The sequence below is a fragment of the Oncorhynchus mykiss genome, chromosome 7 (assembly GCF_013265735.2).
Source record: "Oncorhynchus mykiss isolate Arlee chromosome 7, USDA_OmykA_1.1, whole genome shotgun sequence".
Classification (NCBI taxonomy): domain Eukaryota; kingdom Metazoa; phylum Chordata; class Actinopteri; order Salmoniformes; family Salmonidae; genus Oncorhynchus; species Oncorhynchus mykiss.
The window spans coordinates 86002296-86017681 of NC_048571.1; the positions used below are offsets into that span (position 1 = coordinate 86002296).

At 47.2% G+C, this 15386-nt stretch overlaps 1 long non-coding RNA gene across 2 annotated transcripts; it reads right to left on the bottom strand.

Moving 5' to 3' along the window:
* Window positions 1-2552: 2552 nt before the first annotated feature.
* Window positions 2553-4761, bottom strand: LOC118965394. Of its 2 annotated transcripts, none has more exons than XR_005052723.1 (3): window positions 3939-4761; window positions 3435-3639; window positions 2553-2971 (listed from the first exon to the last, which is right to left on the bottom strand). It is a non-coding gene; the product is annotated as an uncharacterized LOC118965394 (long non-coding RNA). The 2 variants fall into 2 exon arrangements; XR_005052722.1 differs by having other exon boundaries at window positions 3312-3639.
* Window positions 4762-15386: the final 10625 nt, after the last annotated feature.

Here is a 15386-nt window from a genome sequence, read left to right on the forward strand (position 1 = left end):
AATAGTAATAATAAATAGTAATGGTACAATAATACCTTGTTGAAATCCTGGGACCTGTCTGTCTGTCTGTCTGTCTGTCTGTCTGTCTGTCTGTCTCTCTGTCTGTCTGTCTCTCTGTCTGTTTCTCTGTCTGTCTGTCTGTCTGTCTGTCTGATTTTGATTCAAAACAATACAAAGCATTTGAACTTTTTACTGCAGTGGGCTAAATCAGTGAAAACACAGAGTGCATCTTGGTAGTCTTAAACAAATCTACTTTGAAACAAAAAGTATCCACCTCACACACATGGTTATGGGCTTAAATAAAAGAAGACGCCTGTACCGTGTCAGATATAGAGTTCAAATGCATTACATTTAGAATTTTCATTCCAATATTACACTTAATATGCGTCAAAGAAGACTGGAATATAACAAAACCGTTTGACATAGAAACACCAGATTTGTCCGTTTTTTCCCCCAAAAAATGAATCTTGATTAATTATGAAATTATGAAGAATATTAAGAACATTCCTTCCACGAGGCCAAAAGATGGAGCTTTTGGTAATTGACTACAGGAAAAGGGCTTCAAATAAGCATTTAACAGAATTCACATTAAACCCGTAGGCCTTCGTGGAGATTCCCTTAAAGTTAATGAACCTGCTGCGATAGAGGCAGTAGAGACCACATCAACTACTGCTACAGTCACATAAGGAAGCCCCTTACAGCTGGGACGTGTAGACTACAGCCACATAAGGAAGCCCCTTACAGCTGGTGTAACAGTACAAATTTAGACCGTCCCCTCGCCCATACCCGGGCGCGAACTAGGGACCTTCTGCACACATCAACAGTCACCCTCGAAGCATCGTTACCCATCGCTCCACAAAAGCCGCGGCCCTTGCAGAGCAAGGGGAACTACTACTTCAAGGTCTCAGAGCAAGTGACGTCACTGATTGAAACGCTATTTAGCGCCCACGCTAACTAAGCTAGCCGTTTCACATCCGTTACACTGGGACGTGTAGACTACAGCCACATAAGGAAGCCCCTTACAGGCTGAGGGGAGGCTGAGGGGAGGTTGAGGGGAGGCTGAAGGGAGGCTGAAATGTGTCTGAGAGTGTTAGGGAGGCTGAGGGGAGGCTGGAATTAGGCTGAGAGTGTTAGGGAGGCTGAGAGGAGGCTGAGGGGAGGCTGAGAGTGTTAGGGAGGCTGAGAGGTGGCTGAGGGGAGGCTGAGGGGAGGCTGAGGGTGGATGAGAGTGGAAAAGCTATTAGCGGTGAATATTAGGTCTGACTGCTGGTCTGTCTTACAGCCTTCATTATTCTGACTGGTGGGGGAACCAGGCGCTGCAGGTGCTGCCTGGCCCAGACAAAGACCAACACATCCTACGTAGGACTGGCATAGTACATGTCGAAAGGAGTTACAACTGGACCGGAGAGAGACCGACACAGCCCTACCACAGCTAGACAGAGAGAGAGAGAGACCAACACAGCCCTACCACAGCTAGACAGAGAGAGAGAGACCAACACAGCCCTACCACAGCTAGACCGAGAGAGACCAACACAGCCCTACCACAGCTAGACAGAGAGATAGACCAACACAGCCCTACCACAGCTAGACCGAGAGAGACCAACACAGCCCTACCACAGCAAAACAGAGAGAGAGACCAACACAGCCCTACCACAGCTAGACAGAGAGAGAGACCAACCCAGCCGTACCACAGCTAGACAGAGAGAGAGACCAACACAGCTCTACCACAGCAAAACAGAGAGAGAGACCAACACAGCCCTACCACAGCTAGACAGAGAGAGAGACCAACCCAGCCGTACCACAGCTAGACAGAGAGAGAGACCAACACAGCCGTACCACAGCTAGACAGAGAGAGAGACCAACCCAGCCGTACCACAGCTAGACAGAGAGAGAGACCAACACAGCTCTACCACAGCTAGACAGAGAGAGAGACCAACCCAGCCGTACCACAGCTAGACAGAGAGAGAGACCAACCCAGCTCTACCACAGCTAGACAGAGAGAGAGACCAACCCAGCCGTACCACAGCTAGACAGAGAGAGAGACCAACCCAGCCGTACCACAGCTAGACAGAGAGAGAGACCAACACAGCTCTACCACAGCTAGACAGAGAGAGAATAACATAGTCCTACCACAGCTAGACAGAGAGAGAATAACATAGTCCTACCACAGCTAGACAGAGAGAGAATAACACAGTCCTACCACAGCTAGACAGAGAGAGAATAACACAGTCCTACCACAGCTAGACAGAGAAAGATAGAGGGACCAACACAACCCCACAATAGCTGGGGGAACACAGTGTGCTGTGAAATCTGTGAATGTGGTAGGGCTGTGCTGGTTGGTCACCTCGTTAGTTGGTATGTGTAACTCCTGTGCTGGTTGGTCACCTCGTTAGTCAGTATGCGTAACTCCTGTGCTGGTTGGTCACCTCGTTAGTCGGTATGTGTTACTCATGTGCTGGTTGGTCAACTCGTTAGTCAGTATGTGTTACTCCTGTGCTGGTTGGTCACCTCGTTAGTCACCTCGTTAGTCAGTATGTGTTACTCATGTGCTGGTTGGTCACCTCGTTAGTCAGTATGTGTTACTTCTGTGCTGGTTGGTCACCTCGTTAGTCAGTATGTGTTACTCATGTGCTGGTTGGTCACCTCGTTAGTCGGTATGTGTAACTCCTGTGCTGGTTGGTCACCTCATTAGTCAGTATGTGTAACTCCTGTGCTGGTTGGTCAGCTCGTTAGTCAGTATGTGTTACTCCTGTGCTGGTTGGTCACCTCGTTAGTCGGTATGTGTAACTCCTGTGCTGGTTGGTCACCTCGTTAGTCAGTATGTGTAACTCCTGTGCTGGTTGGTCACCTCGTTAGTCAGTATGTGTAACTCCTGTGCTGGTTGGTCACCTCGTTAGTCGGTATGTGTAACTCCTGTGCTGGTTGGTCACCTCGTTAGTCAGTATGTGTAACTCCTGTGCTGGTTGGTCACCTCGTTAGTCACCTCGTTAGTCAATATGTGTTACTCCTGTGCTGGTTGGTCACCTCATTAGTCAGTATGTGTTACTCATCTGCTGGTTGGTCACCTCGTTAGTCAGTATGTGTAACTCCTGTGCTGGTTAGTCACCTCGTTAGTCAGTATGTGTTACTTCTGTGCTGGTTGGTCACCTCGTTAGTCAGTATGTGTTACTTCTGTGCTGGTTGGTCACCTCGTTAGTCAGTATGTGTTACTTCTGTGCTGGTTGGTCACCTCGTTAGTCAGTATGTGTTACTCCTGTGCTGGTTGGTCACCTCGTTAGTCAGTATGTGTTACTTCTGTGCTGGTTGGTCACCTCGTTAGTCAGTATGTGTTACTTCTGTGCTGGTTGGTCACCTCGTTAGTCGGTATGTGTTACTCCTGTGCTGGTTGGTCACCTCATTAGTCGGTATGTGTTACTCATGTGCTGGTTGGTCACCTCGTTAGTCAGTATGTGTTACTCCTGTGCTGGTTGGTCATCTCGTTAGTCAGTCTGTGTTACTCCTGTGCTGGTTGGTCACCTCGTTAGTCAGTATGTGTAACTCCTGTGCTGGTTGGTCACCTCGTTAGTCGGTATGTGTAACTCCTGTGCTGGTTGGTCACCTCGTTAGTCAGTATGTGTAACTCCTGTGCTGGTTGGTCACCTCGTTAGTCACCTCGTTAGTCAATATGTGTTACTCCTGTGCTGGTTGGTCACCTCATTAGTCAGTATGTGTTACTCATCTGCTGGTTGGTCACCTCGTTAGTCAGTATGTGTAACTCCTGTGCTGGTTAGTCACCTCGTTAGTCAGTATGTGTTACTTCTGTGCTGGTTGGTCACCTCGTTAGTCAGTATGTGTTACTTCTGTGCTGGTTGGTCACCTCGTTAGTCAGTATGTGTTACTTCTGTGCTGGTTGGTCACCTCGTGAGTCAGTATGTGTTACTCCTGTGCTGGTTGGTCACCTCGTTAGTCAGTATGTGTTACTTCTGTGCTGGTTGGTCACCTCGTTAGTCGGTATGTGTTACTCATGTGCTGGTTGGTCACCTCGTTAGTCGGTATGTGTTACTCCTGTGCTGGTTGGTCACCTCATTATTCGGTATGTGTTACTCATGTGCTGGTTGGTCACCTCGTTAGTCAGTATGTGTTACTCCTGTGCTGGTTGGTCATCTCGTTAGTCAGTATGTGTTACTCCTGTGCTGGTTGGTCACCTTGTTAGTCGGTATGTGTTACTCATGTGCTGGTTAGTCACCTCGTTAGTCGATATGTGTTACTGAGATGTGAAGGGTTAACTCCTTTAGTTGTCTCTCCCTATTTTCATTTCTAGACAAACATTCCTTTATCTGATCTTCCCTGTTTTCATTTTGCTCCATTCTTTGGTCAACTTCCTGTCTAACTTTGGGGTGGGTTTCTCTTTTGTTTGCCTCTTAGTGGGCAGATTTAGTGGGTCTCAGGATGTGTGTCTTTTAGGTCCCAGTTGTTGCTAGTCAACTTTCAGTGGAATCCCCCATGAGTGTCTTTCAGAACCCCTCCTAAAACCCCATCTGTTTAGTTCTGGTTGTTGTCAGTGACTCTTTGTTAGTTCCCCCTTCTATTTGAGCAACAGGTTTTTGGTTTTCTTGCTGGGGAACATATCCGTATTCTCCAATAGAATACCTTTGTGGGTTGTGCTGTGAGTAGAGGCACCTCTGTGTGTTTCCCCTGTGTGTTTCCCTGTGTGTTTCCCCTGTGTGTTTTCCTGGGTTGTTTTTGCCTGTTTGTTTTCCCTGTGTGTTTTCCCTGTGTGTTTTTCCCTGTGTTTTCCTGTGTGTTTCCCTGCGTGTTTCACTGTGTGTTTTTCCCTGTGTTTTCCTGTGTGTTTCCCTGCGTGTTTCACTGTGTGTTTTTCCTGTATTTTCCTTTGTGTTTCCCTGCGTGTTTCACTGTGTGTTTTTCCCTGTGTTTTCCTGTGTGTTTCCCTGCGTGTTTCACTGTGTGTTTTTCCTGTGTTTTCCTGTGTGTTTCCCTGCGTGTTTCACTGTGTGTTTTCCCTGTGTTTTCCATTTGTGTTTTCGGAGTGTTTTCCCTGTGTGTTCCCCTGTGTGTTCCCCTGCGTGTTTTGCCTGTGTGTTTTGCCTGTGTGTTTTCTGAGTGTTTTCCCTGTGTGTTCCCCTGTGTGTTCCCCTGTGTGTTTTGCCTGTGTGTTTTGCCTGTGTGTTTTCTGAGTGTTTTCCCTGTGTGTTCCCCTGTGTGTTTTGCCTGTGTGTTTTGCCTGTGTGTTTTGCCTGTGTGTTCCCCTGTGTGTTTTTCCTGTGTTCCCCTGTGTGTTTTGCCTGTGTGTTTTGCCTGTGTGTTTTCTGAGTGTTTTCCCTGTGTGTTCCCCTGTGTGTTCCCCTGTGTGTTTTGCCTGTGTGTTTTGCCTGTGTGTTTTCCCTGTGTGTTTTGCCTGTGTGTTCCCTTGTGTGTTTTGCCTGTGTGTTTTGCCTGTGTGTTTTCCCTGTGTGTTTTCCCTGTGTGTTTTCCCTCTGTGTTTTGCCTGTGTGTTTCGCCTGTGTGTTTTGCCTGTGTGTTTTCCCTGTGTGTTCCCCTGTGTGTTTTTCCTGTGTGTTTTCCCTGTGTGTTCCCCTGTGTTTTTCCTGTGTGTTTTTCCTGTGTGTTTTGCCTGTGTGTTTCGACCTGTGTGTTTCGACCTGTGTGTTTCGCCTGTGTGTTTCGCCTGTGTGTTTTCCCTGTGTGTTCCCCTGTGTGTTTTTCCTGTGTGTTTTGCCTGTGTGTTTTGCCTGTGTGTTTTGCATGTGTGTTTCGCCTGTGTGTTTCGCCTGTGTGTTTCGCCTGTGTGTTTCGCCTGTGTGTTTTGCCTGTGTTCCCCCTCTCTATACAAGTGGCCCCGGACTACTTTAGCTGGTCGCCAGGCAACGGACACGCTGGTCTGTCTCTCGGCCATTCAGAGAAACAGGAGACTGAGTACTGAGGCTCTTCTAGAAGAGCCTGCTGCCTGCTGCCTACCTGACCAACTTACCAATGAACACACATCCACCCACAGCATAGAGTAGTGTGTCTCTCTCTCTCTCTCTCTCTCTCTCTCTCTCTCTCTCTCTCTCTCTCTGCCTTTGCACTGACTGCTTTACCAATGAACATCTACTGCATTCTCTGCTTTTGGCTGTGTGTGGCTGGCTGCCAGTGTCACGCATAACTGTTTGTGACACCCATTTCCCCTGGCCAGGGAGGAAGAATGGAGAATGGCTGGATGGTGTTGGGAGGAAGACTGGCTGGGGGATGGAAAGGTGAAGGTTGGGTTGTATCTCCGGTTCTCCCACAGCGTTTCATCCTAACCTGAACCAATGGGATTATTGAAGGGGAAAATACACTTTATTAGAATGAGAATAAAGTGAAACATGGAATAAAAAAATTTAAAAAACATATTTAATTTGGGAATACAATGAATAATGAGTTTGTTTATTTTCTCTTTTTAAGAGCAAGATGGAGACACACAGAGAGAGATACGTGCCACAGACATCTCAGGGAAATGTAATGATGGTAGAAAATGACCGAAATACAGGACTAACTCTTTGCTTTAGCCATGGTCTACTGCAGTGAACTAATGAGAACACTGTGTTTGTTTCCCTCCGTTCTCTGCTTCTTGAGACCCGGTGTGTATCCCAAACGGCACTCTATTCCCTACATAAGTGCACTACTTTTGACAAGGGCCCTAGTGCACTATATGGGGAATAGGGTGCTAAGTAGTGCACTATATAGGGAATAGGGTGCCGTTTGGGATTCATACCCTAGCCTGATCTTACTCATAGCCTGTTTATGTCCTGTCAGTGCTCTCTCTCGTCATGTCTCATGCCTTGAGCAATAAATGACACGATACTTTGGTCAAATGTGTACTCATCTAGACAGTCACAGAGTAAATATCGGTATGGAGAAGCACAGGGGAAAATCCGGATACTTGTCCCAAACTTCTCTCCATTTAAGTGTGGCTAGCTCATAGACTCTCCTTCTGAACAGAGTTACTTTTCCATATCTAATCTACATGTACGTGTCTAGAATTTACAGGCCAACTCTAGTGGATTACGGAGTATTTTCGTCATATTTGAAATGGTAAAATTATGACACGGGTTGTCATTTTTATATGCATGGAAATTTCCCACTGTCCACTAGGGGGCAACGCAAGCGGTTAAAACCATCTAGTCGGCTCATGACGAAGGTGTCGGGGAAGGGGTTTGAGGATGGCCTTAATTAAACTACGAGGATCGCAAATTCACTCCCAGTGCTAGGTACACGCTTTCTCTTTGTTTACCCTATCCCAAACCTTAACCACTCGGAAATAAATATATATCTAAGGTTAAACGTAATGCCTGAAATTAACCAAAATCTCGGAATTAACTCCTAAACTTAAAAATATGCCTTAATTAATCACTCCAAACACTCCATAATCTAGAGACGGCCCAACACTCCATTATCTACAGACGGCCCAAAACTCCTTAATCTACAGACGGCCCAACACTCCATTATTAAAATGGCTGGGCCATGCCATATCTCTGTTGCTGCAGTTATGGTTCGGTGTGGTGTTTTCTTTTGAGATTGAGTGGATATTGTTTTTTTAAGTCTTTTTTTAATTTGTGTATTCAGAATAATTATCATATTATTATAGAACATCATTGAGATTGGTAGGCTTAGATTTTATGTTAAACGCTCGACAACAAAGCTTTCCTAGTGTTCAAACAGGCTTTCTCTGCCCTTAACCTTGTTCTGAACATCTCCAAAACTAAGGTCATGTGGTTTGGTAAGAAGAATGTCCCTCTCCCCTACAGCTGTGATTACTACCTCTGAGGGTTTAGAGCTTGAGGTAGTCACCTCATACAAGTACTTGGGAGTATGGCTAGACGGTACACTGTCCTTCTCTCAGCACATATCAAAGCTGCAGGCTAAAGTTAAATCTAGACTTGGTTTCCTCTATCGTAATCGCTCCTCTTTCACCCCAGCTGCCAAACTAACCCTGATTCAGATGGCCATCCTACCCATGCTAGATTACGGAGACATAATTTATAGATCAGCAGGTAAGGGTGCTCTCGAACGGCTAGATGTTCTTTACCATTCGGCCATCAGATTTTCCACCAATGCTCCTTATAGGACACATCACTGCACTCTATACTCCTCTGTAAACTGGTCATCTCTGTATACCCGTCGCAAGACCCACTGGTTGATGCTTATTTATAAAACCCTCTTAGGCCTCACTCCCCCCTTATCTGAGATATCTACTGCAGCCCTCATCCTCCACATACAACACCCATTCTGCCAGTCACATTCTGTTAAAGGTCCCCTAAGCACACACATCCCTGGGTCGCTCCTCTTTTCAGTTCGCTTCAGCTAGCGACTGGAATGAGCTGCAACAAACACTCAAACTGGACAGTTTTATCTCAATCTCTTCATTCAAAGACTCAATCATGGACACTCTTACTGACAGTTGTGTCTGCTTTGCAACATGTATTGTTGCCTCTACCTTCTTGCCCTTTGTGCTGTTGTCTGTCCCCAATAATGTTTGTACCATGTTTTGTGCTGCTACCATGTTAGGTCTCTCTTTATATAGTGTAGTGTTGTGTTGTCTTACGTCTCTCTTTATGTAGTGTTGTGTTGTCTTAGGTCTCTCTTTATGTAGTGTTGTGTTGTCTTAGGTCTCTCTTTATGTAGTGTTGTCTTAGGTCTCTCTTTATGTAGTGTTGTCTTAGGTCTCTCTTTATGTAGTGTTGTGTTGTATTAGGTCTCTCTTTATGTAGTGTTGTGTTAGGTCTCTCTTTATGTAGTGTTGTCTCAGGTCTCTCTTTATGTAGTGTTGTGTTGTCTTAGGTCTCTCTTTATGTAGTGTTGTGTTAGGTCTCTCTTTATGTAGTGTTGTGTTGTCTTAGGTCTCTCTTTATGTAGTGTTATGTTGTCTTAGGTCTCTCTTTATGTAGTGTTGTGTTGTCTTAGGTCTCTCTTTATGTAGTGTTGTGTTGTCTTAGGTCTCTCTTTATGTAGTGTTGTGTTGTCTTAGGTCTCTCTTTATGTAGTGTTCTGGTGTCTTAGGTCTCTCTTTATGTAGTGTTGTGTTGTCTTAGGTCTCTCTTTATGTAGTGTTGTGTTGTCTTAGGTCTCTCTTTATGTAGTGTTGTCTTAGGTCTCTCTTTATGTAGTGTTGTGTTGTCTTAGGTCTCTCTTTATGTAGTGTTGTGGTGTCTCTCTTTATGTAGTGTTGTGTTGTCTCAGGTCTCTCTTTATGTAGTGTTGTGTTAGGTCTCTCTTTATGTAGTGTTGTGTTGTTTTAGGTCTCTCTTTATGTAGTGTTGTGTTGTCTCAGGTCTCTCTTTATGTAGTGTTGTGTTAGGTCTCTCTTTATGTAGTGTTGTGTTGTTTTAGGTCTCTCTTTATGTAGTGTTGTGTTGTCTCAGGTCTCTCTTTATGTAGTGTTGTGTTAGGTCTCTCTTTATGTAGTGTAGTGTTGTGTTGTCTCTCTTTATGTAGTGTTGTGTTGTCTCAGGTCTCTCTTTATGTAGTGTTGTTTTAGGTCTCTCTTTATGTAGTGTTGTGTTGTCTCAGGTCTCTCTTTATGTAGTGTTGTGTTAGGTCTCTCTTTATGTAGTGTAGTGTTGTGTTGTCTCTCTTTATGTAGTGTTGTGTTGTCTCAGGTCTCTCTTTATGTAGTGTTGTGTTAGGTCTCTCTTTATGTAGTGTAGTGTTGTGTTGTCTCTCTTTATGTAGTGTTGTGTTGTCTCAGGTCTCTCTTTATGTAGTGTTGTGTTGTCTCAGGTCTCTCTTTATGTAGTGTTGTGTTGTCTTAGGTCTCTCTTTATGTAGTGTTGTGTTGTCTCAGGTCTCTCTTTATGTAGTGTTGTCTTAGGACTCTCTTCATGTAGTGTTATGTTGTCTTAGGTCTCTCTTTATGTAGTGTTGTGTTGTCTTAGGTCTCTCTTTATGTAGTGTTGTGTTGTCTCAGGTCTCTCTTTATGTAGTGTTGTGTTGTCTTAGGTCTCTCTTTATGTAGTGTTGTGTTGTCTTAGGTCTCTCTTTATGTAGTGTTGTGTTGTCTTAGGTCTCTCTTTATGTAGTGTTGTGTTGTCTTAGGTCTCTCTTTATGTAGTGTTGTGTTGTCTTAGGTCTCTCTTTATGTAGTGTTCTGGTGTCTTAGGTCTCTCTTTATGTAGTGTTGTGTTGTCTTAGGTCTCTCTTTATGTAGTGTTGTGTTGTCTTAGGTCTCTCTTTATGTAGTGTTGTCTTAGGTCTCTCTTTATGTAGTGTTGTGTTGTCTTAGGTCTCTCTTTATGTAGTGTTGTGGTGTCTCTCTTTATGTAGTGTTGTGTTGTCTCAGGTCTCTCTTTATGTAGTGTTGTGTTAGGTCTCTCTTTATGTAGTGTTGTGTTGTTTTAGGTCTCTCTTTATGTAGTGTTGTGTTGTCTCAGGTCTCTCTTTATGTAGTGTTGTGTTAGGTCTCTCTTTATGTAGTGTTGTGTTGTTTTAGGTCTCTCTTTATGTAGTGTTGTGTTGTCTCAGGTCTCTCTTTATGTAGTGTTGTGTTAGGTCTCTCTTTATGTAGTGTAGTGTTGTGTTGTCTCTCTTTATGTAGTGTTGTGTTGTCTCAGGTCTCTCTTTATGTAGTGTTGTTTTAGGTCTCTCTTTATGTAGTGTTGTGTTGTCTCAGGTCTCTCTTTATGTAGTGTTGTGTTAGGTCTCTCTTTATGTAGTGTAGTGTTGTGTTGTCTCTCTTTATGTAGTGTTGTGTTGTCTCAGGTCTCTCTTTATGTAGTGTTGTGTTAGGTCTCTCTTTATGTAGTGTAGTGTTGTGTTGTCTCTCTTTATGTAGTGTTGTGTTGTCTCAGGTCTCTCTTTATGTAGTGTTGTGTTGTCTCAGGTCTCTCTTTATGTAGTGTTGTGTTGTCTTAGGTCTCTCTTTATGTAGTGTTGTGTTGTCTCAGGTCTCTCTTTATGTAGTGTTGTCTTAGGACTCTCTTCATGTAGTGTTATGTTGTCTTAGGTCTCTCTTTATGTAGTGTTGTGTTGTCTTAGGTCTCTCTTTATGTAGTGTTGTGTTGTCTCAGGTCTCTCTTTATGTAGTGTTGTGTTGTCTTAGGTCTCTCTTTATGTAGTGTTGTGTTGTCTTAGGTCTCTCTTTATGTAGTGTTGTGTTGTCTTAGGTCTCTCTTTATGTAGTGTTGTGTTGTCTTAGGTCTCTCTTTATGTAGTGTTGTGTTGTCTCAGGTCTCTCTTTATGTAGTGTTGTGTTGTTTTAGGTCTCTCTTTATGTAGTGTTGTGTTGTCTTAGGTCTCTCTTTATGTAGTGTTGTGTTGTCTCAGGTCTCTCTTTATGTAGTGTTGTGTTGTCTCTCTTTATGTAGTGTTGTGTTAGGTCTCTCTTTATGTAGTGTTGTGTTGTCTCAGGTCTCTCTTTATGTAGTGTTGTGTTGTTTTAGGTCTCTCTTTATGTAGTGTTGTGTTGTCTTAGGTCTCTCTTTATGTAGTGTTGTGTTGTCTCAGGTCTCTCTTTATGTAGTGTTGTGTTGTCTCTCTTTATGTAGTGTTGTGGTGTCTCTCTTTATGTTGTGTTGTGGTGTCTTAGGTCTCTCTTTATGTAGTGTTTTGTTGTCTTAGGTCTCTCTTTATGTTGTGTTGTCTTGTCTTAGGTCTCTCTTTATGTAGTGTAGTGTTGTCTTAGGTCTCTCTTTATGTAGTGTTGTGTTGTCTCAGGTCTCTCTTTATGTAGTGTTTTGTTGTCTTAGGTCTCTCTTTATGTTGTGTTGTCTTGTCTTAGGTCTCTCTTTATGTAGTGTTGTCTTGTCTTAGGTCTCTCTTTATGTAGTGTTGTGTTGTCTTAGGTCTCTCTTTATGTTGTGTTGTCTTGTCTTAGGTCTCTCTTTATGTAGTGGTGTGTCTCTTGTGGTGATGTGTGTTTTGTCCTATATTTAGATTTTATTTATATTGTATTTTTAGGAGGAGGCCGTTTTTCCTTTTTTTTCAGGCCGTCACTGTAGATAATAATTTGTTCTTAACTGACTTGCCAACTTAAATAAAGGTTAAATAAAACATTTAAACACAAAAATACAGAACTTGCCTTGCAGAATACAACATATTTAAGCCATTGAAAGTTGAGAGAGTCCTATGTAGGGAATAGGGTGCCATTTGGGACAGAAACAGTTAGGAAAACATCGGTGGTCACCTGATAACACCATCCGTATAATTACAGAGTCTAAAGTAGTGCACTGTATAGGGAATAGGGCCCTGGTCTAAAGTAGTGCACTACATCGGTGGTCACCTGATAACACCATCCGTATAATTACAGAGAGTGGTGATCATTTCAGATCTCTGAGGACCTCTTGATGTTCGGCTTTTAAGTGTAATTTGTGGGTAACGATCCCACCGATGATGTTGTCTGTCATTTCGCACGCAGATGGAAATGGCAGGGAGAATTTACTAGTGCACTATATAGGCAATAGGGCTCTGGTCTAAAGTAGTGCACTATATAGGCAATAGGGCTCTGGTCTAAAGTAGTGCACTATATAGGGAATAGGGCTCTGGTCTATAGTAGTGCACTATATAGGGAATTAGGGCTCTGGTCTAAAGTAGTGTACTACATAGGGGAATAGGGCTCTGGTCTAAAGTAGTGTACTACATAGGGGAATAAGGCTCTGGTCTAAAGTAGTGTACTACATAGGGGAATAGGGTCCCGGCGTGTGGCGGTGGTGGTGGTCCCGGACTGTGGCGGTGGTGGTCCCGGCATGTGGCGGTGGTGGTGGTCCCGGCGTGTGGCGGCGGTGGTCCTGGCGTGTGGCGGCGGTGGTGGTCCCGGACTGTGGCGGTGGTGGTCCCGGCATGTGGCGGTGGTGGTGGTCCCGGCGTGTGGCGGTGGTGGTCCTGGCGTGTGGCGGCGGTGGTGGTCCCGGACTGTGGCGGTGGTGGTCCCGGCATGTGGCGGTGGTGGTGGTCCCGGCGTGTGGCGGTGGTGGTCCTGGCGTGTGGCGGTGGTGGTCCTGGCGTGTGGCGGCGGTGGTGGTCCCGGACTGTGGCGGTGGTGGTCCCGGCATGTGGCGGTGGTGGTGGTCCCGGCGTGTGGCGGTGGTGGTCCCGGCGTGTGGCGGTGGTGGTCCCGGCATGTGGCGGTGGTGGTGGTCCCGGCGTGTGGCGGTGGTGGTGTCGGCGTGTGGCGGTGGTGGTGTCGCGTGTGGCGGCGGCGGTCCCGGCGTGTGGCGGTGGTGGTACCGGCATGTGGCGGTGGTGGTCCCGGCATGTGGCGGTGGTGGTGTCCGCGTGTGGTGGCGGTGGTGTCCGCGTGTGGCGGTGGTGGTGTCCGCGTGTGGCGGCGGTGGTGTCCGTGTGTGGCGGCGGTGGTCCCGGCGTGTGGCGGTGGTGGTGTAGGCGTGTGGTGGTGGTGGTGTAGGCGTGTGGCGGCGGTGGTGTAGGCGTGTGGTGGTGGTGGTGTAGGCGTGTGGTGGTGGTGGTGTAGGCGTGTGGTGGTGGTGGTGTAGGCGTGTGGTGGTGGTGGTGTAGGCGTGTGGCGGCGGTGGTGTAGGCGTGTGGCGGCGGTGGTGTAGGCGTGTGGTGGTGGTGGTGTAGGCGTGTGGCGGCGGTGGTGTAGGCGTGTGGTGGTGGTGGTGTAGGCGTGTGGTGGTGGTGGTGTAGGCGTGTGGTGGTGGTGGTGTAGGCGTGTGGTGGTGGTGGTGTAGGCGTGTGGCGGTGGTGGTGTAGGCGTGTGGTGGTGGTGGTGTAGGCGTGTGGCGGCGGTGGTGTAGGCGTGTGGTGGCGGTGGTGTAGGCGTGTGGTGGCGGTGGTGTAGGCGTGTGGTGGTGGTGGTGTAGGCGTGTGGCGGCGGTGGTGTAGGCGTGTGGTGGCGGTGGTCCCGGCGTGTGGTGGCGGTGGTGTAGGCGTGTGGTGGCGGTGGTGTAGGCGTGTGGTGGTGGTGGTGTAGGCGTGTGGTGGTGGTGGTGTAGGCGTGTGGTGGTGGTGGTGTAGGCGTGTGGTGGTGGTGGTGTAGGCGTGTGGTGGTGGTGGTGTAGGCGTGTGGCGGCGGTGGTGTAGGCGTGTGGTGGCGGTGGTCCCGGCGTGTGGTGGCGGTGGTGTAGGCGTGTGGTGGCGGTGGTCCCGGCGTGTGGCGGTGGTGGTGTAGGCGTGTGGTGGCGGTGGTGGTGTAGGCGTGTGGTGGCGGTGGTCCCGGCGTGTGGTGGCGGTGGTGTCCGCGTGTGGCGGTGGTGGTGTCGGCGTGTGGCGGTGGTGGTGTCGGCGTGTGGCGGTGGTGGTGTCTCTCTGCTCTGCAGAAGCAACCAGATGGGCTTTAGAAATGCTACATTTCTTTTGGTATCATTAGTAGGTTTGCTCACCCCTCATTGGCTGCCGATTCAGCCCTGGGATACGTCCCAAGATGCACCTTATTCCCCCAATAGGGCTCTGGTCAAAAGAAGTGTGCTCCGTATGGAATAGGGTGCAATTTGGGATACGACCTAGGCCTACATGCCATCATAGTGCAGCAGATCACAGCCCACAGCTACTGATGGTATTATCTCCGACCTAGACCCTATCCGAGAGCCAGAGAACCTGGTACACAACCAATATCATGACAATGTTATTATAGGTCTATCCACAAGAGGTTTCAAGTTGTCTTCTATCTGTGCTTTGAAGATAAGTTTTGGTGATAGCAGAACGAGCGGTAAACGGTAGAATAAGGCCTCACAATTTTTTTTAATGTATTGGCGACCATGAGTGGGATATAATAAACATCGTTGGCACAATGGGGATTTTGGTTGAAGAGCAAATTGAATCACCTATTCACCATTTTGGTCTGCACGGGGTGGGGGGGACAGGAGACAGTGAGCTAAATGTCTCCCCCACCCCCAGACCCCTTATTGACTGACTCTTATTGTTGCAGTTCGCCAGCGACCACAGCCGACATTATTTTATTTGAACTGCTAGTCTCTGGAACGTTTGGTTTTCCTCAAGTTAAATGTCTTTACGGTTTCGACCTTAACATGTTCACTCTGGGCTGTTGTTTGATTGGCCAGTTTCTCTAGCTTTTTGGAAAGAGCCGGGGTCGAAGGGGGGAGCAGGGTCGAAGGGGGGAGCCGGGTCGAAAGGGGGAGCCAGGGTCAAAAGGGGGAGCCGGGTCGAAGGCGGGAGCCAGGGTCAAAGGGGGGAGCCGGGTCGAAGGGGGGAGCCAGGGTCAAAGGGGGGAGGTGGTGGTAAAGGGGGGAACCAGGGTCAAAGGGGGGAACCGCGGGTTAAAGGGGGGAACCAGGGTCAAAGGGTTAGGTGCGGGTAAAGGGGGGATTCGGGGCTGGAAGGGGGAGGCGGGGTCAAAGGGGGGAGGCGGGGTCAAAGGGGGGATGTGGGGGTAAAGGGGGGATTCGGGGCTGGAAGGGGGAGGCGGGGTCAAAGGGGGGAGGTGGGGGTAAAGAGCTAAAAAGGAGAATATG